Below are 17,500 nucleotides of genomic sequence, written 5' to 3'. Positions count from 1 at the left end.
CCCCGCAGTCAAATCCTGTAGGGCGAGAGTAGTACTTCGCTGGGTGACCGCTTGGGAATTCCTCGTGTTGTAGGCTTCTACTTTATTGATTGCTTTTAGTTTATGGTTGATTCATGAGTTGTTATTTTCTTGCTTGTCCACATTGCATGAGCACTGAATTTTCGCGCGCGACAAATGTTAAAGTTGTAGTCACAATGTAACTGGTTGATGGCCTATTAATTGAACATTCTTTGCAGTCTGAAGGGAAGGGAAGGGGGATTTTCACTCGCTTTCTCGCTTGGCTAGACGAGAACAAATCACACATACAACTAGAGCTTGTATTCTTCCGTCTACGACCATACCACAGGCAAAAAACCGGGTCCCGTCCGATCCCCGCAGTCAAATCCTGTAGGGCGAGAGTAGTACTTCGCTGGGTGACCGCTTGGGAATTCCTCGTGTTGTAGGCTTCTACTTTATTGATTGCTTTTAGTTTATGGTTGATTCATGAGTTGTTATTTTCTTGCTTGTCCACATTGCATGAGCACTGAATTTTCGCGCGCGACAAATGTTAAAGTTGTCGTCACAATGTAACTGGTTGATGGCCTATTAATTGAACATTCTTTGCAGTCTGAAGGGAGGGCAAGGGGGATTTTCACTCGCTTTCTCGCTTGGCTTGACGAAAACAAATCACACATACAACTAGAGCTTGTATTCTTCCGTCTACGACCATACCACAGGCAAAAAACCGGGTCCCGTCCGATCCCCGCAGTCAAATCCTGTAGGGCGAGAGTAGTACTTCGCTGGGTGACCGCTTGGGAATTCCTCGTGTTGTAGGCTTCTACTTTATTGATTGCTTTTAGTTTATGGTTGATTCATGAGTTGTTATTTTCTTGCTTGTCCACATTGCATGAGCACTGAATTTTCGCGCGCGACAAATGTTAAAGTTGTCGTCACAATGTAACTGGTTGATGGCCTATTAATTGAACATTCTTTGCAGTCTGAAGGGAGGGCAAGGGGGATTTTCACTCGCTTTCTCGCTTGGCTTGACGAAAACAAATCACACATACAACTAGAGCTTGTATTCTTCCGTCTACGACCATACCACAGGCAAAAAACCGGGTCCCGTCCGATCCCCGCAGTCAAATCCTGTAGGGCGAGAGTAGTACTTCGCTGGGTGACCGCTTGGGAATTCCTCGTGTTGTAGGCTTCTACTTTATTGATTGCTTTTAGTTTATGGTTGATTCATGAGTTGTTATTTTCTTGCTTGTCCACATTGCATGAGCACTGAATTTTCGCGCGCGACAAATGTTAAAGTTGTCGTCACAATGTAACTGGTTGATGGCCTATTAATTGAACATTCTTTGCAGTCTGAAGGGAGGGCAAGGGGGATTTTCACTCGCTTTCTCGCTTGCCTTGACGAAAAAAAATCACACATACAACTAGAGCTTGTATTCTTCCGTCTACGACCATACCACAGGCAAAAAACCGGGTCCCGTCCGATCCCCGCAGTCAAATCCTGTAGGGCGAGAGTAGTACTTCGCTGGGTGACCGCTTGGGAATTCCTCGTGTTGTAGGCTTCTACTTTATTGATTGCTTTTAGTTTATGGTTGATTCATGAGTTGTTATTTTCTTGCTTGTCCACATTGCATGAGCACTGAATTTTCGCGCGCGACAAATGTTAAAGTTGTCGTCACAATGTAACTGGTTGATGGCCTATTAATTGAACATTCTTTGCAGTCTGAAGGGAGGGCAAGGGGGATTTTCACTCGCTTTCTCGCTTGGCTTGACGAAAACAAATCACACATACAACTAGAGCTTGTATTCTTCCGTCTACGACCATACCACAGGCAAAAAACCGGGTCCCGTCCGATCCCCGCAGTCAAATCCTGTAGGGCGAGAGTAGTACTTCGCTGGGTGACCGCTTGGGAATTCCTCGTGTTGTAGGCTTCTACTTTATTGATTGCTTTTAGTTTATGGTTGATTCATGAGTTGTTATTTTCTTGCTTGTCCACATTGCATGAGCACTGAATTTTCGCGCGCGACAAATGTTAAAGTTGTCGTCACAATGTAACTGGTTGATGGCCTATTAATTGAACATTCTTTGCAGTCTGAAGGGAGGGCAAGGGGGATTTTCACTCGCTTTCTCGCTTGGCTTGACGAAAACAAATCACACATACAACTAGAGCTTGTATTCTTCCGTCTACGACCATACCACAGGCAAAAAACCGGGTCCCGTCCGATCCCCGCAGTCAAATCCTGTAGGGCGAGAGTAGTACTTCGCTGGGTGACCGCTTGGGAATTCCTCGTGTTGTAGGCTTCTACTTTATTGATTGCTTTTAGTTTATGGTTGATTCATGAGTTGTTATTTTCTTGCTTGTCCACATTGCATGAGCACTGAATTTTCGCGCGCGACAAATGTTAAAGTTGTCGTCACAATGTAACTGGTTGATGGCCTATTAATTGAACATTCTTTGCAGTCTGAAGGGAACAAGGGGGATTTTCACTCGCTTTCTCGCTTGGCTTGACGAAAACAAATCACACATACAACTAGAGCTTGTATTCTTCCGTCTACGACCATACCACAGGCAAAAAACCGGGTCCCGTCCGATCCCCGCAGTCAAATCCTGTAGGGCGAGAGTAGTACTTCGCTGGGTGACCGCTTGGGAATTCCTCGTGTTGTAGGCTTCTACTTTATTGATTGCTTTTAGTTTATGGTTGATTCATGAGTTGTTATTTTCTTGCTTGTCCACATTGCATGAGCACTGAATTTTCGCGCGCGACAAATGTTAAAGTTGTCGTCACAATGTAACTGGTTGATGGCCTATTAATTGAACATTCTTTGCAGTCTGAAGGGAGGGCAAGGGGGATTTTCACTCGCTTTCTCGCTTGGCTTGACGAAAACAAATCACACATACAACTAGAGCTTGTATTCTTCCGTCTACGACCATACCACAGGCAAAAAACCGGGTCCCGTCCGATCCCCGCAGTCAAATCCTGTAGGGCGAGAGTAGTACTTCGCTGGGTGACCGCTTGGGAATTCCTCGTGTTGTAGGCTTCTACTTTATTGATTGCTTTTAGTTTATGGTTGATTCATGAGTTGTTATTTTCTTGCTTGTCCACATTGCATGAGCACTGAATTTTCGCGCGCGACAAATGTTAAAGTTGTCGTCACAATGTAACTGGTTGATGGCCTATTAATTGAACATTCTTTGCAGTCTGAAGGGAGGGCAAGGGGGATTTTCACTCGCTTTCTCGCTTGGCTTGACGAAAACAAATCACACATACAACTAGAGCTTGTATTCTTCCGTCTACGACCATACCACAGGCAAAAAACCGGGTCCCGTCCGATCCCCGCAGTCAAATCCTGTAGGGCGAGAGTAGTACTTCGCTGGGTGACCGCTTGGGAATTCCTCGTGTTGTAGGCTTCTACTTTATTGATTGCTTTTAGTTTATGGTTGATTCATGAGTTGTTATTTTCTTGCTTGTCCACATTGCATGAGCACTGAATTTTCGCGCGCGACAAATGTTAAAGTTGTCGTCACAATGTAACTGGTTGATGGCCTATTAATTGAACATTCTTTGCAGTCTGAAGGGAGGGCAAGGGGGATTTTCACTCGCTTTCTCGCTTGGCTTGACGAAAACAAATCACACATACAACTAGAGCTTGTATTCTTCCGTCTACGACCATACCACAGGCAAAAAACCGGGTCCCGTCCGATCCCCGCAGTCAAATCCTGTAGGGCGAGAGTAGTACTTCGCTGGGTGACCGCTTGGGAATTCCTCGTGTTGTAGGCTTCTACTTTATTGATTGCTTTTAGTTTATGGTTGATTCATGAGTTGTTATTTTCTTGCTTGTCCACATTGCATGAGCACTGAATTTTCGCGCGCGACAAATGTTAAAGTTGTCGTCACAATGTAACTGGTTGATGGCCTATTAATTGAACATTCTTTGCAGTCTGAAGGGAGGGCAAGGGGGATTTTCACTCGCTTTCTCGCTTGGCTTGACGAAAACAAATCACACATACAACTAGAGCTTGTATTCTTCCGTCTACGACCATACCACAGGCAAAAAACCGGGTCCCGTCCGATCCCCGCAGTCAAATCCTGTAGGGCGAGAGTAGTACTTCGCTGGGTGACCGCTTGGGAATTCCTCGTGTTGTAGGCTTCTACTTTATTGATTGCTTTTAGTTTATGGTTGATTCATGAGTTGTTATTTTCTTGCTTGTCCACATTGCATGAGCACTGAATTTTCGCGCGCGACAAATGTTAAAGTTGTCGTCACAATGTAACTGGTTGATGGCCTATTAATTGAACATTCTTTGCAGTCTGAAGGGAGGGCAAGGGGATTTTCACTCGCTTTCTCGCTTGGCTAGACGAAAACAAATCACACATACAACTAGAGCTTGTATTCTTCCGTCTACGACCATACCACAGGCAAAAAACCGGGTCCCGTCCGATCCCCGCAGTCAAATCCTGTAGGGCGAGAGTAGTACTTCGCTGGGTGACCGCTTGGGAATTCCTCGTGTTGTAGGCTTCTACTTTATTGATTGCTTTTAGTTTATGGTTGATTCATGAGTTGTTATTTTCTTGCTTGTCCACATTGCATGAGCACTGAATTTTCGCGCGCGACAAATGTTAAAGTTGTCGTCACAATGTAACTGGTTGATGGCCTATTAATTGAACATTCTTTGCAGTCTGAAGGGAGGGCAAGGGGGATTTTCACTCGCTTTCTCGCTTGGCTTGACGAAAACAAATCACACATACAACTAGAGCTTGTATTCTTCCGTCTACGACCATACCACAGGCAAAAAACCGGGTCCCGTCCGATCCCCGCAGTCAAATCCTGTAGGGCGAGAGTAGTACTTCGCTGGGTGACCGCTTGGGAATTCCTCGTGTTGTAGGCTTCTACTTTATTGATTGCTTTTAGTTTATGGTTGATTCATGAGTTGTTATTTTCTTGCTTGTCCACATTGCATGAGCACTGAATTTTCGCGCGCGACAAATGTTAAAGTTGTCGTCACAATGTAACTGGTTGATGGCCTATTAATTGAACATTCTTTGCAGTCTGAAGGGAGGGCAAGGGGGATTTTCACTCGCTTTCTCGCTTGGCTTGACGAAAACAAATCACACATACAACTAGAGCTTGTATTCTTCCGTCTACGACCATACCACAGGCAAAAAACCGGGTCCCGTCCGATCCCCGCAGTCAAATCCTGTAGGGCGAGAGTAGTACTTCGCTGGGTGACCGCTTGGGAATTCCTCGTGTTGTAGGCTTCTACTTTATTGATTGCTTTTAGTTTATGGTTGATTCATGAGTTGTTATTTTCTTGCTTGTCCACATTGCATGAGCACTGAATTTTCGCGCGCGACAAATGTTAAAGTTGTCGTCACAATGTAACTGGTTGATGGCCTATTAATTGAACATTCTTTGCAGTCTGAAGGGAGGGCAAGGGGGATTTTCACTCGCTTTCTCGCTTGGCTTGACGAAAACAAATCACACATACAACTAGAGCTTGTATTCTTCCGTCTACGACCATACCACAGGCAAAAAACCGGGTCCCGTCCGATCCCCGCAGTCAAATCCTGTAGGGCGAGAGTAGTACTTCGCTGGGTGACCGCTTGGGAATTCCTCGTGTTGTAGGCTTCTACTTTATTGATTGCTTTTAGTTTATGGTTGATTCATGAGTTGTTATTTTCTTGCTTGTCCACATTGCATGAGCACTGAATTTTCGCGCGCGACAAATGTTAAAGTTGTCGTCACAATGTAACTGGTTGATGGCCTATTAATTGAACATTCTTTGCAGTCTGAAGGGAGGGCAAGGGGGATTTTCACTCGCTTTCTCGCTTGGCTTGACGAAAACAAATCACACATACAACTAGAGCTTGTATTCTTCCGTCTACGACCATACCACAGGCAAAAAACCGGGTCCCGTCCGATCCCCGCAGTCAAATCCTGTAGGGCGAGAGTAGTACTTCGCTGGGTGACCGCTTGGGAATTCCTCGTGTTGTAGGCTTCTACTTTATTGATTGCTTTTAGTTTATGGTTGATTCATGAGTTGTTATTTTCTTGCTTGTCCACATTGCATGAGCACTGAATTTTCGCGCGCGACAAATGTTAAAGTTGTCGTCACAATGTAACTGGTTGATGGCCTATTAATTGAACATTCTTTGCAGTCTGAAGGGAGGGCAAGGGGGATTTTCACTCGCTTTCTCGCTTGGCTTGACGAAAACAAATCACACATACAACTAGAGCTTGTATTCTTCCGTCTACGACCATACCACAGGCAAAAAACCGGGTCCCGTCCGATCCCCGCAGTCAAATCCTGTAGGGCGAGAGTAGTACTTCGCTGGGTGACCGCTTGGGAATTCCTCGTGTTGTAGGCTTCTACTTTATTGATTGCTTTTAGTTTATGGTTGATTCATGAGTTGTTATTTTCTTGCTTGTCCACATTGCATGAGCACTGAATTTTCGCGCGCGACAAATGTTAAAGTTGTCGTCACAATGTAACTGGTTGATGGCCTATTAATTGAACATTCTTTGCAGTCTGAAGGGAGGGCAAGGGGGATTTTCACTCGCTTTCTCGCTTGGCTTGACGAAAACAAATCACACATACAACTAGAGCTTGTATTCTTCCGTCTACGACCATACCACAGGCAAAAACCGGGTCCCGTCCGATCCCCGCAGTCAAATCCTGTAGGGCGAGAGTAGTACTTCGCTGGGTGACCGCTTGGGAATTCCTCGTGTTGTAGGCTTCTACTTTATTGATTGCTTTTAGTTTATGGTTGATTCATGAGTTGTTATTTTCTTGCTTGTCCACATTGCATGAGCACTGAATTTTCGCGCGCGACAAATGTTAAAGTTGTCGTCACAATGTAACTGGTTGATGGCCTATTAATTGAACATTCTTTGCAGTCTGAAGGGAGGGCAAGGGGGATTTTCACTCGCTTTCTCGCTTGGCTTGACGAAAACAAATCACACATACAACTAGAGCTTGTATTCTTCCGTCTACGACCATACCACAGGCAAAAAACCGGGTCCCGTCCGATCCCCGCAGTCAAATCCTGTAGGGCGAGAGTAGTACTTCGCTGGGTGACCGCTTGGGAATTCCTCGTGTTGTAGGCTTCTACTTTATTGATTGCTTTTAGTTTATGGTTGATTCATGAGTTGTTATTTTCTTGCTTGTCCACATTGCATGAGCACTGAATTTTCGCGCGCGACAAATGTTAAAGTTGTCGTCACAATGTAACTGGTTGATGGCCTATTAATTGAACATTCTTTGCAGTCTGAAGGGAGGGCAAGGGGGATTTTCACTCGCTTTCTCGCTTGGCTTGACGAAAACAAATCACACATACAACTAGAGCTTGTATTCTTCCGTCTACGACCATACCACAGGCAAAAAACCGGGTCCCGTCCGATCCCCGCAGTCAAATCCTGTAGGGCGAGAGTAGTACTTCGCTGGGTGACCGCTTGGGAATTCCTCGTGTTGTAGGCTTCTACTTTATTGATTGCTTTTAGTTTATGGTTGATTCATGAGTTGTTATTTTCTTGCTTGTCCACATTGCATGAGCACTGAATTTTCGCGCGCGACAAATGTTAAAGTTGTCGTCACAATGTAACTGGTTGATGGCCTATTAATTGAACATTCTTTGCAGTCTGAAGGGAGGGCAAGGGGGATTTTCACTCGCTTTCTCGCTTGGCTTGACGAAAACAAATCACACATACAACTAGAGCTTGTATTCTTCCGTCTACGACCATACCACAGGAAAAAACCGGGTCCCGTCCGATCCCCGCAGTCAAATCCTGTAGGGCGAGAGTAGTACTTCGCTGGGTGACCGCTTGGGAATTCCTCGTGTTGTAGGCTTCTACTTTATTGATTGCTTTTAGTTTATGGTTGATTCATGAGTTGTTATTTTCTTGCTTGTCCACATTGCATGAGCACTGAATTTTCGCGCGCGACAAATGTTAAAGTTGTCGTCACAATGTAACTGGTTGATGGCCTATTAATTGAACATTCTTTGCAGTCTGAAGGGAGGGCAAGGGGGATTTTCACTCGCTTTCTCGCTTGGCTTGACGAAAACAAATCACACATACAACTAGAGCTTGTATTCTTCCGTCTACGACCATACCACAGGCAAAAAACCGGGTCCCGTCCGATCCCCGCAGTCAAATCCTGTAGGGCGAGAGTAGTACTTCGCTGGGTGACCGCTTGGGAATTCCTCGTGTTGTAGGCTTCTACTTTATTGATTGCTTTTAGTTTATGGTTGATTCATGAGTTGTTATTTTCTTGCTTGTCCACATTGCATGAGCACTGAATTTTCGCGCGCGACAAATGTTAAAGTTGTCGTCACAATGTAACTGGTTGATGGCCTATTAATTGAACATTCTTTGCAGTCTGAAGGGAGGGCAAGGGGGATTTTCACTCGCTTTCTCGCTTGGCTTGACGAAAACAAATCACACATACAACTAGAGCTTGTATTCTTCCGTCTACGACCATACCACAGGCAAAAAACCGGGTCCCGTCCGATCCCCGCAGTCAAATCCTGTAGGGCGAGAGTAGTACTTCGCTGGGTGACCGCTTGGGAATTCCTCGTGTTGTAGGCTTCTACTTTATTGATTGCTTTTAGTTTATGGTTGATTCATGAGTTGTTATTTTCTTGCTTGTCCACATTGCATGAGCACTGAATTTTCGCGCGCGACAAATGTTAAAGTTGTCGTCACAATGTAACTGGTTGATGGCCTATTAATTGAACATTCTTTGCAGTCTGAAGGGAGGGCAAGGGGGATTTTCACTCGCTTTCTCGCTTGGCTTGACGAAAACAAATCACACATACAACTAGAGCTTGTATTCTTCCGTCTACGACCATACCACAGGCAAAAAACCGGGTCCCGTCCGATCCCCGCAGTCAAATCCTGTAGGGCGAGAGTAGTACTTCGCTGGGTGACCGCTTGGGAATTCCTCGTGTTGTAGGCTTCTACTTTATTGATTGCTTTTAGTTTATGGTTGATTCATGAGTTGTTATTTTCTTGCTTGTCCACATTGCATGAGCACTGAATTTTCGCGCGCGACAAATGTTAAAGTTGTCGTCACAATGTAACTGGTTGATGGCCTATTAATTGAACATTCTTTGCAGTCTGAAGGGAGGGCAAGGGGGATTTTCACTCGCTTTCTCGCTTGGCTTGACGAAAACAAATCACACATACAACTAGAGCTTGTATTCTTCCGTCTACGACCATACCACAGGCAAAAAACCGGGTCCCGTCCGATCCCCGCAGTCAAATCCTGTAGGGCGAGAGTAGTACTTCGCTGGGTGACCGCTTGGGAATTCCTCGTGTTGTAGGCTTCTACTTTATTGATTGCTTTTAGTTTATGGTTGATTCATGAGTTGTTATTTTCTTGCTTGTCCACATTGCATGAGCACTGAATTTTCGCGCGCGACAAATGTTAAAGTTGTCGTCACAATGTAACTGGTTGATGGCCTATTAATTGAACATTCTTTGCAGTCTGAAGGGAGGGCAAGGGGGATTTTCACTCGCTTTCTCGCTTGGCTTGACGAAAACAAATCACACATACAACTAGAGCTTGTATTCTTCCGTCTACGACCATACCACAGGCAAAAAACCGGGTCCCGTCCGATCCCCGCAGTCAAATCCTGTAGGGCGAGAGTAGTACTTCGCTGGGTGACCGCTTGGGAATTCCTCGTGTTGTAGGCTTCTACTTTATTGATTGCTTTTAGTTTATGGTTGATTCATGAGTTGTTATTTTCTTGCTTGTCCACATTGCATGAGCACTGAATTTTCGCGCGCGACAAATGTTAAAGTTGTCGTCACAATGTAACTGGTTGATGGCCTATTAATTGAACATTCTTTGCAGTCTGAAGGGAGGGCAAGGGGGATTTTCACTCGCTTTCTCGCTTGGCTTGACGAAAACAAATCACACATACAACTAGAGCTTGTATTCTTCCGTCTACGACCATACCACAGGCAAAAAACCGGGTCCCGTCCGATCCCCGCAGTCAAATCCTGTAGGGCGAGAGTAGTACTTCGCTGGGTGACCGCTTGGGAATTCCTCGTGTTGTAGGCTTCTACTTTATTGATTGCTTTTAGTTTATGGTTGATTCATGAGTTGTTATTTTCTTGCTTGTCCACATTGCATGAGCACTGAATTTTCGCGCGCGACAAATGTTAAAGTTGTCGTCACAATGTAACTGGTTGATGGCCTATTAATTGAACATTCTTTGCAGTCTGAAGGGAAGGCAAGGGGGATTTTCACTCGCTTTTTCGCTTGGCTAGACCAAACCAAATCACACATACAACTAGAGCTTGTATTCTTCCGTCTACGACCATACCACAGGCAAAAAACCGGGTCCCGTCCGATCCCCGCAGTCAAATCCTGTAGGGCGAGAGTAGTACTTCGCTGGGTGACCGCTTGGGAATTCCTCGTGTTGTAGGCTTCTACTTTAGTGATTGCTTTTAGTTTATGGTTGATTCATGTAGTGTTATTTTCTTGATTGTCCACATTGCATGAGCACTGAATTTTCGCGCGCGACAAATGTTAAAGTTGTCGTCACAATGTAACTGGTTGATGGCCTATTAATTGAACATTCTTTGCAGTCTGAAGGGAGGGCAAGGGGGATTTTCACTCGCTTTCTCGCTTGGCTTGACGAAAACAAATCACACATACAACTAGAGCTTGTATTCTTCCGTCTACGACCATACCACAGGCAAAAAACCGGCGTCCCGTTCCGATCGTCCCGCGAGTCAAAAATCCTGTAGGGCGACTCCTCCCCCTCCTTCTTCTCGGGTGGGTTTGTGTAGTACTTCGACTGCGTGAGCCGCTTGGGAATTCCTCGTGTTTGCTAGGCTTCTACTTTAATTGATTGCTTTTAGTTTATGGTTGATTCATGAGTTGCTATTTTCTTGATTGTTCCACATTGCGATGAGCACTAGCATTTTCGCGCGGCGAAAACACAATGATTAAAGTTGTCGCCATCATCAATGTAACTGCGTTGCATGGTCATATTAATTGAACATTCTTTGCAGTCTGACGGGAAAGGACGGGGGATTATTCACTCGCTTTTATCGTTGGGCTAGGCGAAAAACAAAATCACACATACAAACCGAGAGCTTGTATTCTTCCGGTCTACGACCATACCACAGGCAAAAAAACACGGGTCTCCGTCCACGATTCCCCTCAGTCAAATCCTGTAGGGCGAGAGTAGTACTTCGCTGGGTGATCAGCTTGGGAATTCGTCGTGGGTCGGCTCGGACTTTCGTTGATTGCTTTTTAGTTTATTGGTGATTCCATGTGTTGGTTATTTTCTTAGCTTGGTGCCAACATTGCGATCGAGCACGTGAGATTTCGCGCGCGACAAGATGTTAAAGTTGTCAGTCACAATGTAACTGGTTGATGGCCTATGAATTGAACATTCTTTGCGCAGTCTGAAGGGAAGGCAAGGGGGATTTTCACTCGCTTTCTCGCTTGGCTAGACGCAAAACAAATCACACATACAACTAGAGTCTGGTATTCTTCCGTCTACGACCATACCACAGGACAAAAACACGGGTCCCGTCCGATACCCGAAGTCACATCCTTTGTAGGGCGAGAGTAGTACTTGGCGGGGTGACCGCTTGGGAATGTCCTCGGTGTTGTAGGCTTCTACTTTCTTGATTGCTTTTAGTTTATGGTTGATGTCATGAGTTGTTATTTTCATGCTTGTCCACAATTGCATGAGCACTGAATTTTCGACGCGCGACAAATTTCTTTTTAAAAGTTGTCGTCACAATGTAACTGGTTTGATGGCCTTTTAATTGAACATTCTTTGCAGTACTGAAGGGAAGGCAAGGGGGATTGTCTACTCGGCTTAGTCTCGCTTGGATAGACGAAAACAAAATACCGCAGTCAAACTAGCGCTTGTATTCTTCCGTCTACGACCATACCACAGGCAAAAAACCGGGTCCCGTCCGATCCCCGCAGTCAAATCCTGTAGGGCGAGAGTAGTACTTCGCTGGGTGACCGCTTGGGAATTCCTCGTGTTGTAGGCTTCTACTTTATTGATTGCTTTTAGTTTATGGTTGATTCATGAGTTGTTATTTTCTTGCTTGTCCACATTGCATGAGCACTGAATTTTCGCGCGCGACAAATGTTAAAGTTGTCGTCACAATGTAACTGGTTGATGGCCTATTAATTGAACATTCTTTGCAGTCTGAAGGAAGGCAAGGGGAGTTTTCACTCGCTTTCTCGCTTGGCTTGACGAAAACAAATCACACATACAACTAGAGCTTGTATTCTTCCGTCTACGACCATACCACAGGCAAAAAACCGGGTCCCGTCCGATCCCCGCAGTCAAATCCTGTAGGGCGAGAGTAGTACTTCGCTGGGTGACCGCTTGGGAATTCCTCGTGTTGTAGGCTTCTACTTTATTGATTGCTTTTAGTTTATGGTTGATTCATGAGTTGTTATTTTCTTGCTTGTCCACATTGCATGAGCACTGAATTTTCGCGCGCGACAAATGTTAAAGTTGTCGTCACAATGTAACTGGTTGATGGCCTATTAATTGAACATTCTTTGCAGTCTGAAGGGAGGGCAAGGGGGATTTTCACTCGCTTTCTCGCTTGGCTTGACGAAAACAAATCACACATACAACTAGAGCTTGTATTCTTCCGTCTACGACCATACCACAGGCAAAAAACCGGGTCCCGTCCGATCCCCGCAGTCAAATCCTGTAGGGCGAGAGTAGTACTTCGCTGGGTGACCGCTTGGGAATTCCTCGTGTTGTAGGCTTCTACTTTATTGATTGCTTTTAGTTTATGGTTGATTCATGAGTTGTTATTTTCTTGCTTGTCCACATTGCATGAGCACTGAATTTTCGCGCGCGACAAATGTTAAAGTTGTCGTCACAATGTAACTGGTTGATGGCCTATTAATTGAACATTCTTTGCAGTCTGAAGGGAGGGCAAGGGGGATTTTCACTCGCTTTCTCGCTTGGCTTGACGAAAACAAATCACACATACAACTAGAGCTTGTATTCTTCCGTCTACGACCATACCACAGGCAAAAAACCGGGTCCCGTCCGATCCCCGCAGTCAAATCCTGTAGGGCGAGAGTAGTACTTCGCTGGGTGACCGCTTGGGAATTCCTCGTGTTGTAGGCTTCTACTTTATTGATTGCTTTTAGTTTATGGTTGATTCATGAGTTGTTATTTTCTTGCTTGTCCACATTGCATGAGCACTGAATTTTCGCGCGCGACAAATGTTAAAGTTGTCGTCACAATGTAACTGGTTGATGGCCTATTAATTGAACATTCTTTGCAGTCTGAAGGGAGGGCAAGGGGGATTTTCACTCGCTTTCTCGCTTGGCTTGACGAAAACAAATCACACATACAACTAGAGCTTGTATTCTTCCGTCTACGACCATACCACAGGCAAAAAACCGGGTCCCGTCCGATCCCCGCAGTCAAATCCTGTAGGGCGAGAGTAGTACTTCGCTGGGTGACCGCTTGGGAATTCCTCGTGTTGTAGGCTTCTACTTTATTGATTGCTTTTAGTTTATGGTTGATTCATGAGTTGTTATTTTCTTGCTTGTCCACATTGCATGAGCACTGAATTTTCGCGCGCGACAAATGTTAAAGTTGTCGTCACAATGTAACTGGTTGATGGCCTATTAATTGAACATTCTTTGCAGTCTGAAGGGAGGGCAAGGGGGATTTTCACTCGCTTTCTCGCTTGGCTTGACGAAAACAAATCACACATACAACTAGAGCTTGTATTCTTCCGTCTACGACCATACCACAGGCAAAAAACCGGGTCCCGTCCGATCCCCGCAGTCAAATCCTGTAGGGCGAGAGTAGTACTTCGCTGGGTGACCGCTTGGGAATTCCTCGTGTTGTAGGCTTCTACTTTATTGATTGCTTTTAGTTTATGGTTGATTCATGAGTTGTTATTTTCTTGCTTGTCCACATTGCATGAGCACTGAATTTTCGCGCGCGACAAATGTTAAAGTTGTCGTCACAATGTAACTGGTTGATGGCCTATTAATTGAACATTCTTTGCAGTCTGAAGGGAGGGCAAGGGGGATTTTCACTCGCTTTCTCGCTTGGCTTGACGAAAACAAATCACACATACAACTAGAGCTTGTATTCTTCCGTCTACGACCATACCACAGGCAAAAAACCGGGTCCCGTCCGATCCCCGCAGTCAAATCCTGTAGGGCGAGAGTAGTACTTCGCTGGGTGACCGCTTGGGAATTCCTCGTGTTGTAGGCTTCTACTTTATTGATTGCTTTTAGTTTATGGTTGATTCATGAGTTGTTATTTTCTTGCTTGTCCACATTGCATGAGCACTGAATTTTCGCGCGCGACAAATGTTAAAGTTGTCGTCACAATGTAACTGGTTGATGGCCTATTAATTGAACATTCTTTGCAGTCTGAAGGGAGGGCAAGGGGGATTTTCACTCGCTTTCTCGCTTGGCTTGACGAAAACAAATCACACATACAACTAGAGCTTGTATTCTTCCGTCTACGACCATACCACAGGCAAAAAACCGGGTCCCGTCCGATCCCCGCAGTCAAATCCTGTAGGGCGAGAGTAGTACTTCGCTGGGTGACCGCTTGGGAATTCCTCGTGTTGTAGGCTTCTACTTTATTGATTGCTTTTAGTTTATGGTTGATTCATGAGTTGTTATTTTCTTGCTTGTCCACATTGCATGAGCACTGAATTTTCGCGCGCGACAAATGTTATTGTTGTCGTCACAATGTAACTGGTTGATGGCCTATTAATTGAACATTCTTTGCAGTCTGAAGGGAGGGCAAGGGGGATTTTCACTCGCTTTCTCGCTTGGCTTGACGAAAACAAATCACACATACAACTAGAGCTTGTATTCTTCCGTCTACGACCATACCACAGGCAAAAAACCGGGTCCCGTCCGATCCCCGCAGTCAAATCCTGTAGGGCGAGAGTAGTACTTCGCTGGGTGACCGCTTGGGAATTCCTCGTGTTGTAGGCTTCTACTTTATTGATTGCTTTTAGTTTATGGTTGATTCATGAGTTGTTATTTTCTTGCTTGTCCACATTGCATGAGCACTGAATTTTCGCGCGCGACAAATGTTAAAGTTGTCGTCACAATGTAACTGGTTGATGGCCTATTAATTGAACATTCTTTGCAGTCTGAGGGAAGGCAAGGGGGTTTTCACTCGCTTTCCTCGCTTGGCTAGACGAAAACAATCACACATACAACTAGAGCTTGTATTCGTGCCGATCTACGACCATACCACAGGCAAAAAACCGGGTTCCGTCAGAATCCCCGCAGTCAAATCCTGTATGGCGAGAGTAGTACTTCGCGGGGTTGACCGCTTGGGAAATTCCTCGTGTTGTAGGCTTCTACTTTCATGATTGCTTTTAGTTTTATGGTTGATTCCATGAGTTGTTATTTTTTTGCTTGTCCAGAGTGCATGAGCACTGAATTTTCGCGCGCGACAAATGTTAAAGTTGTCGTCACAATGTAACTGGTTGACTGTCTATTAATTGAACATTCGTTTGCAGTCTGAAGGGAGGGCAAGGGGGCTTTTCACTCGCTTTCTCGCGTGTGTTGACGAAAATAAATCATACATACAACTCGGGCTTGGATTGTTCCGTCTACGACCATACCACAGGTCAGAACCGGGTCCCGTCCGACCCCCGCAGTCGAGTCCTGTAGGGGGAGAGTAGTACTTCGCTGGGTGAACCCGCATGGGAATTCCTCCGTGTTGTAGGCTTCTACTTTATTGATTGCTTTTTGTTTATGGTTTATTCATGAGTTGTTATTTTCTTGGTTGTCCACATTGCATGAGCACGTGAATTTTTTTTCGCTGCGCGTGACAAATGTTAAAGTTGTCGTCACAATGTTAACTGGTTGAGGCGCTATTAATGTGGAACATTCTTTGGCAGTCTGAAGGGAAGGCAAGGGGGAGTTTCACATCGCTTTCTCGCTTGGCTAGACGAAAACAAATCACACATACAACTAGAGCTTGTATGCTTCCGTCTACGACCATACCACAGGCAAAAAACCGGGTCCCGTCCGATCCCCGCAGTCAAATCCTGTAGGGCGAGAGTAGTACTTCGCTGGTGACCGCTTGGGAATTCCTCGTGTTGTAGGCTTCTACTTTATTGATTGCTTTTAGTTTATGGTTGATTCATGAGTTGTTATTTTCTTGCTTGTCCACATTGCATGAGCACTGAATTTTCGCGCGCGACAAATGTTAAAGTTGTCGTCACAATGTAACTGGTTGATGGCCTATTAATTGAACATTCTTTGCAGTCTGAAGGGAGGGCAAGGGGGAGTTTCACTCGCTTTCTCGCTTGGCTTGACGAAAACAAATCACACATACAACTAGAGCTTGTATTCTTCCGTCTACGACCATACCACAGGCAAAAAACCGGGTCCCGTCCGATCCCCGCTTTCAAATCCTGTAGGGCGAGAGTAGTACTTCGCTGGGTGACCGCTTGTGAATTCCTCGTGTTGTAGGCTTCTACTTTATTGATTGCTTTTAGTTTATGGTTGATTCATGAGTTGTTATTTTCTTGCTTGTCCACATTGCATGAGCACTGAATTTTCGCGCGCGACAAATGTTAAAGTTGTCGTCACAATGTAACTGGTTGATGGCCTATTAATTGAACATTCTTTGCAGTCTGAAGGGAGGGCAAGGGGGATTTTCACTCGCTTTCCTCGCTTCGCTTGACGCAAACAAATCACCCATACCACTAGAGCTTGTATTCTTCCGTCTACGACCATACCACAGGCAAACAACAGGGTCCCGTCCGATCCCCGAAGTCATATCCTGTATGTGGTGTTTAGTACTTCGCTGGGTGACCGCTTGGGAATACCTCGTGTTGTAGGCTTCTACTTTATTGATTGCTTTTAGTTTATGGTTGATTCATGAGTTGTTATTTTCTTGCTTGTCCACATTGCATGAGCACTGAAATTTCGCGCGCGAAAAAACTTAAAGTTGTCGTCACAATGTAACTGGTTGATGGCCTATTAATTGAACATTCTTTGCAGTCTGAAGGGAAGGCAAGGGGGATTTTCACTGGCTTTCTCGCTTGGCTAGACGAAAACAAATCACACATACAACTAGAGCTTGTATTCTTCCGTCTACGACCATACCACAGCAAAAAACCGGTCCCGTCCGATTCCCCGCAGTCAAATCCTGTAGGGCGAGAGTATACTTCGCTGGGTGACCGCTTGGGAATTCCTCGTGTTGTAGGCTTCTACTTTATTGGATTGCCTTTTTAGTTTATGGTTGATTCATGAGTTGTTTATTTTCTTGCTTGGCCACATGGCATGAGCACTGAATCGTCGCGCGCGACAAATGGTACAGTTGTCGTCGCAATGTAACCGGTTGACGGCCTATTAAATGACCATTCTTTGCAGTCTGAAGGGAAGGCAGGGGTATTTTCATTCGCTTTCTCGCTTGGCTAGACGAAAACAATCACACATACAACTAGAGCTTGTATTCTTCCGTCTACGACCATACCACAGGCAAAAAA

The 17,500-nt window shown here is 45.2% G+C and overlaps 39 non-coding genes and 5 pseudogenes across 39 annotated transcripts in view; all 44 read left to right on the top strand.

The window, feature by feature from the left end:
- LOC138039552 (5S ribosomal RNA) overlaps positions 1–76 on the top strand; it is a 119-nt gene extending 43 nt beyond the window's left edge. The window contains exon 1 of the ribosomal RNA XR_011130629.1: positions 1–76. This exon is cut by the window's left edge and continues 43 nt beyond it. This is a non-coding gene — a ribosomal RNA (5S ribosomal RNA).
- A 251-nt stretch (positions 77–327) lies between these two features.
- LOC138039549 (5S ribosomal RNA) lies at positions 328–446 on the top strand. Its single transcript, XR_011130627.1, has one exon. It is a non-coding gene; the product is annotated as a 5S ribosomal RNA (ribosomal RNA).
- Positions 447–697: 251 nt separating this feature from the next.
- On the top strand, positions 698–816 carry LOC138039548 (5S ribosomal RNA). Its single transcript, XR_011130626.1, has one exon. It is a non-coding gene; the product is annotated as a 5S ribosomal RNA (ribosomal RNA).
- Positions 817–1,067: 251 nt separating this feature from the next.
- Positions 1,068–1,186, top strand: LOC138039547 (5S ribosomal RNA). The gene has a single exon (XR_011130625.1). It is a non-coding gene; the product is annotated as a 5S ribosomal RNA (ribosomal RNA).
- A 251-nt stretch (positions 1,187–1,437) lies between these two features.
- Positions 1,438–1,556, top strand: LOC138039546 (5S ribosomal RNA). Its single transcript, XR_011130624.1, has one exon. It is a non-coding gene; the product is annotated as a 5S ribosomal RNA (ribosomal RNA).
- A 251-nt stretch (positions 1,557–1,807) lies between these two features.
- On the top strand, positions 1,808–1,926 carry LOC138039545 (5S ribosomal RNA). Its single transcript, XR_011130623.1, has one exon. It is a non-coding gene; the product is annotated as a 5S ribosomal RNA (ribosomal RNA).
- Positions 1,927–2,177: 251 nt separating this feature from the next.
- Positions 2,178–2,296, top strand: LOC138039544 (5S ribosomal RNA). The gene has a single exon (XR_011130622.1). It is a non-coding gene; the product is annotated as a 5S ribosomal RNA (ribosomal RNA).
- A 249-nt stretch (positions 2,297–2,545) lies between these two features.
- On the top strand, positions 2,546–2,664 carry LOC138039543 (5S ribosomal RNA). Its single transcript, XR_011130621.1, has one exon. It is a non-coding gene; the product is annotated as a 5S ribosomal RNA (ribosomal RNA).
- Positions 2,665–2,915: 251 nt separating this feature from the next.
- Positions 2,916–3,034, top strand: LOC138039536 (5S ribosomal RNA). The gene has a single exon (XR_011130614.1). It is a non-coding gene; the product is annotated as a 5S ribosomal RNA (ribosomal RNA).
- A 251-nt stretch (positions 3,035–3,285) lies between these two features.
- Positions 3,286–3,404, top strand: LOC138039532 (5S ribosomal RNA). Its single transcript, XR_011130609.1, has one exon. It is a non-coding gene; the product is annotated as a 5S ribosomal RNA (ribosomal RNA).
- A 251-nt stretch (positions 3,405–3,655) lies between these two features.
- On the top strand, positions 3,656–3,774 carry LOC138039531 (5S ribosomal RNA). The gene has a single exon (XR_011130608.1). It is a non-coding gene; the product is annotated as a 5S ribosomal RNA (ribosomal RNA).
- Positions 3,775–4,025: 251 nt separating this feature from the next.
- Positions 4,026–4,144, top strand: LOC138039521 (5S ribosomal RNA). Its single transcript, XR_011130606.1, has one exon. It is a non-coding gene; the product is annotated as a 5S ribosomal RNA (ribosomal RNA).
- Positions 4,145–4,394: 250 nt separating this feature from the next.
- Positions 4,395–4,513, top strand: LOC138039510 (5S ribosomal RNA). The gene has a single exon (XR_011130605.1). It is a non-coding gene; the product is annotated as a 5S ribosomal RNA (ribosomal RNA).
- A 251-nt stretch (positions 4,514–4,764) lies between these two features.
- Positions 4,765–4,883, top strand: LOC138039498 (5S ribosomal RNA). The gene has a single exon (XR_011130594.1). It is a non-coding gene; the product is annotated as a 5S ribosomal RNA (ribosomal RNA).
- Positions 4,884–5,134: 251 nt separating this feature from the next.
- LOC138039487 (5S ribosomal RNA) lies at positions 5,135–5,253 on the top strand. The gene has a single exon (XR_011130583.1). It is a non-coding gene; the product is annotated as a 5S ribosomal RNA (ribosomal RNA).
- A 251-nt stretch (positions 5,254–5,504) lies between these two features.
- On the top strand, positions 5,505–5,623 carry LOC138039476 (5S ribosomal RNA). Its single transcript, XR_011130572.1, has one exon. It is a non-coding gene; the product is annotated as a 5S ribosomal RNA (ribosomal RNA).
- Positions 5,624–5,874: 251 nt separating this feature from the next.
- On the top strand, positions 5,875–5,993 carry LOC138039464 (5S ribosomal RNA). Its single transcript, XR_011130561.1, has one exon. It is a non-coding gene; the product is annotated as a 5S ribosomal RNA (ribosomal RNA).
- A 251-nt stretch (positions 5,994–6,244) lies between these two features.
- On the top strand, positions 6,245–6,363 carry LOC138039453 (5S ribosomal RNA). Its single transcript, XR_011130550.1, has one exon. It is a non-coding gene; the product is annotated as a 5S ribosomal RNA (ribosomal RNA).
- Positions 6,364–6,614: 251 nt separating this feature from the next.
- On the top strand, positions 6,615–6,732 carry LOC138039506 (5S ribosomal RNA). The gene has a single exon (XR_011130601.1). It is a non-coding gene; the product is annotated as a 5S ribosomal RNA (ribosomal RNA).
- A 251-nt stretch (positions 6,733–6,983) lies between these two features.
- On the top strand, positions 6,984–7,102 carry LOC138039441 (5S ribosomal RNA). Its single transcript, XR_011130539.1, has one exon. It is a non-coding gene; the product is annotated as a 5S ribosomal RNA (ribosomal RNA).
- Positions 7,103–7,353: 251 nt separating this feature from the next.
- On the top strand, positions 7,354–7,472 carry LOC138039430 (5S ribosomal RNA). The gene has a single exon (XR_011130528.1). It is a non-coding gene; the product is annotated as a 5S ribosomal RNA (ribosomal RNA).
- Positions 7,473–7,723: 251 nt separating this feature from the next.
- Positions 7,724–7,841, top strand: LOC138039488 (5S ribosomal RNA). The gene has a single exon (XR_011130584.1). It is a non-coding gene; the product is annotated as a 5S ribosomal RNA (ribosomal RNA).
- A 251-nt stretch (positions 7,842–8,092) lies between these two features.
- On the top strand, positions 8,093–8,211 carry LOC138039418 (5S ribosomal RNA). Its single transcript, XR_011130517.1, has one exon. It is a non-coding gene; the product is annotated as a 5S ribosomal RNA (ribosomal RNA).
- A 251-nt stretch (positions 8,212–8,462) lies between these two features.
- Positions 8,463–8,581, top strand: LOC138039405 (5S ribosomal RNA). The gene has a single exon (XR_011130505.1). It is a non-coding gene; the product is annotated as a 5S ribosomal RNA (ribosomal RNA).
- A 251-nt stretch (positions 8,582–8,832) lies between these two features.
- Positions 8,833–8,951, top strand: LOC138039393 (5S ribosomal RNA). Its single transcript, XR_011130494.1, has one exon. It is a non-coding gene; the product is annotated as a 5S ribosomal RNA (ribosomal RNA).
- A 251-nt stretch (positions 8,952–9,202) lies between these two features.
- Positions 9,203–9,321, top strand: LOC138039382 (5S ribosomal RNA). The gene has a single exon (XR_011130483.1). It is a non-coding gene; the product is annotated as a 5S ribosomal RNA (ribosomal RNA).
- Positions 9,322–9,572: 251 nt separating this feature from the next.
- LOC138039370 (5S ribosomal RNA) lies at positions 9,573–9,691 on the top strand. Its single transcript, XR_011130472.1, has one exon. It is a non-coding gene; the product is annotated as a 5S ribosomal RNA (ribosomal RNA).
- Positions 9,692–9,942: 251 nt separating this feature from the next.
- Positions 9,943–10,061, top strand: LOC138039358 (5S ribosomal RNA). Its single transcript, XR_011130461.1, has one exon. It is a non-coding gene; the product is annotated as a 5S ribosomal RNA (ribosomal RNA).
- A 251-nt stretch (positions 10,062–10,312) lies between these two features.
- On the top strand, positions 10,313–10,431 carry LOC138039347 (5S ribosomal RNA). Its single transcript, XR_011130450.1, has one exon. It is a non-coding gene; the product is annotated as a 5S ribosomal RNA (ribosomal RNA).
- A 1,472-nt stretch (positions 10,432–11,903) lies between these two features.
- LOC138039336 (5S ribosomal RNA) lies at positions 11,904–12,022 on the top strand. Its single transcript, XR_011130438.1, has one exon. It is a non-coding gene; the product is annotated as a 5S ribosomal RNA (ribosomal RNA).
- Positions 12,023–12,272: 250 nt separating this feature from the next.
- Positions 12,273–12,391, top strand: LOC138039325 (5S ribosomal RNA). Its single transcript, XR_011130427.1, has one exon. It is a non-coding gene; the product is annotated as a 5S ribosomal RNA (ribosomal RNA).
- A 251-nt stretch (positions 12,392–12,642) lies between these two features.
- On the top strand, positions 12,643–12,761 carry LOC138039312 (5S ribosomal RNA). The gene has a single exon (XR_011130416.1). It is a non-coding gene; the product is annotated as a 5S ribosomal RNA (ribosomal RNA).
- A 251-nt stretch (positions 12,762–13,012) lies between these two features.
- Positions 13,013–13,131, top strand: LOC138039300 (5S ribosomal RNA). The gene has a single exon (XR_011130405.1). It is a non-coding gene; the product is annotated as a 5S ribosomal RNA (ribosomal RNA).
- Positions 13,132–13,382: 251 nt separating this feature from the next.
- On the top strand, positions 13,383–13,501 carry LOC138039562 (5S ribosomal RNA). The gene has a single exon (XR_011130639.1). It is a non-coding gene; the product is annotated as a 5S ribosomal RNA (ribosomal RNA).
- Positions 13,502–13,752: 251 nt separating this feature from the next.
- On the top strand, positions 13,753–13,871 carry LOC138039551 (5S ribosomal RNA). The gene has a single exon (XR_011130628.1). It is a non-coding gene; the product is annotated as a 5S ribosomal RNA (ribosomal RNA).
- Positions 13,872–14,122: 251 nt separating this feature from the next.
- Positions 14,123–14,241, top strand: LOC138039527 (5S ribosomal RNA). Its single transcript, XR_011130607.1, has one exon. It is a non-coding gene; the product is annotated as a 5S ribosomal RNA (ribosomal RNA).
- Positions 14,242–14,492: 251 nt separating this feature from the next.
- On the top strand, positions 14,493–14,611 carry LOC138039412 (5S ribosomal RNA). Its single transcript, XR_011130511.1, has one exon. It is a non-coding gene; the product is annotated as a 5S ribosomal RNA (ribosomal RNA).
- A 251-nt stretch (positions 14,612–14,862) lies between these two features.
- Positions 14,863–14,981, top strand: LOC138039294 (5S ribosomal RNA). Its single transcript, XR_011130399.1, has one exon. It is a non-coding gene; the product is annotated as a 5S ribosomal RNA (ribosomal RNA).
- Positions 14,982–15,232: 251 nt separating this feature from the next.
- On the top strand, positions 15,233–15,354 carry LOC138039529 (5S ribosomal RNA; annotated as a pseudogene).
- Positions 15,355–15,608: 254 nt separating this feature from the next.
- LOC138039528 (5S ribosomal RNA) lies at positions 15,609–15,729 on the top strand (annotated as a pseudogene).
- Positions 15,730–15,993: 264 nt separating this feature from the next.
- LOC138039512 (5S ribosomal RNA) lies at positions 15,994–16,111 on the top strand (annotated as a pseudogene).
- Positions 16,112–16,362: 251 nt separating this feature from the next.
- On the top strand, positions 16,363–16,481 carry LOC138039496 (5S ribosomal RNA). The gene has a single exon (XR_011130592.1). It is a non-coding gene; the product is annotated as a 5S ribosomal RNA (ribosomal RNA).
- Positions 16,482–16,733: 252 nt separating this feature from the next.
- Positions 16,734–16,852, top strand: LOC138039526 (5S ribosomal RNA; annotated as a pseudogene).
- Positions 16,853–17,103: 251 nt separating this feature from the next.
- On the top strand, positions 17,104–17,220 carry LOC138039530 (5S ribosomal RNA; annotated as a pseudogene).
- The last annotated feature ends 280 nt before the right edge of the window (positions 17,221–17,500 follow it).

This window comes from Montipora capricornis, chromosome 2 (assembly GCF_036669925.1).
Source record: "Montipora capricornis isolate CH-2021 chromosome 2, ASM3666992v2, whole genome shotgun sequence".
Lineage (NCBI taxonomy): Eukaryota > Metazoa > Cnidaria > Anthozoa > Scleractinia > Acroporidae > Montipora > Montipora capricornis.
Note: the sequence above shows the minus strand (reverse complement) of the source record. Positions and strands in the feature narration are given on the sequence as shown.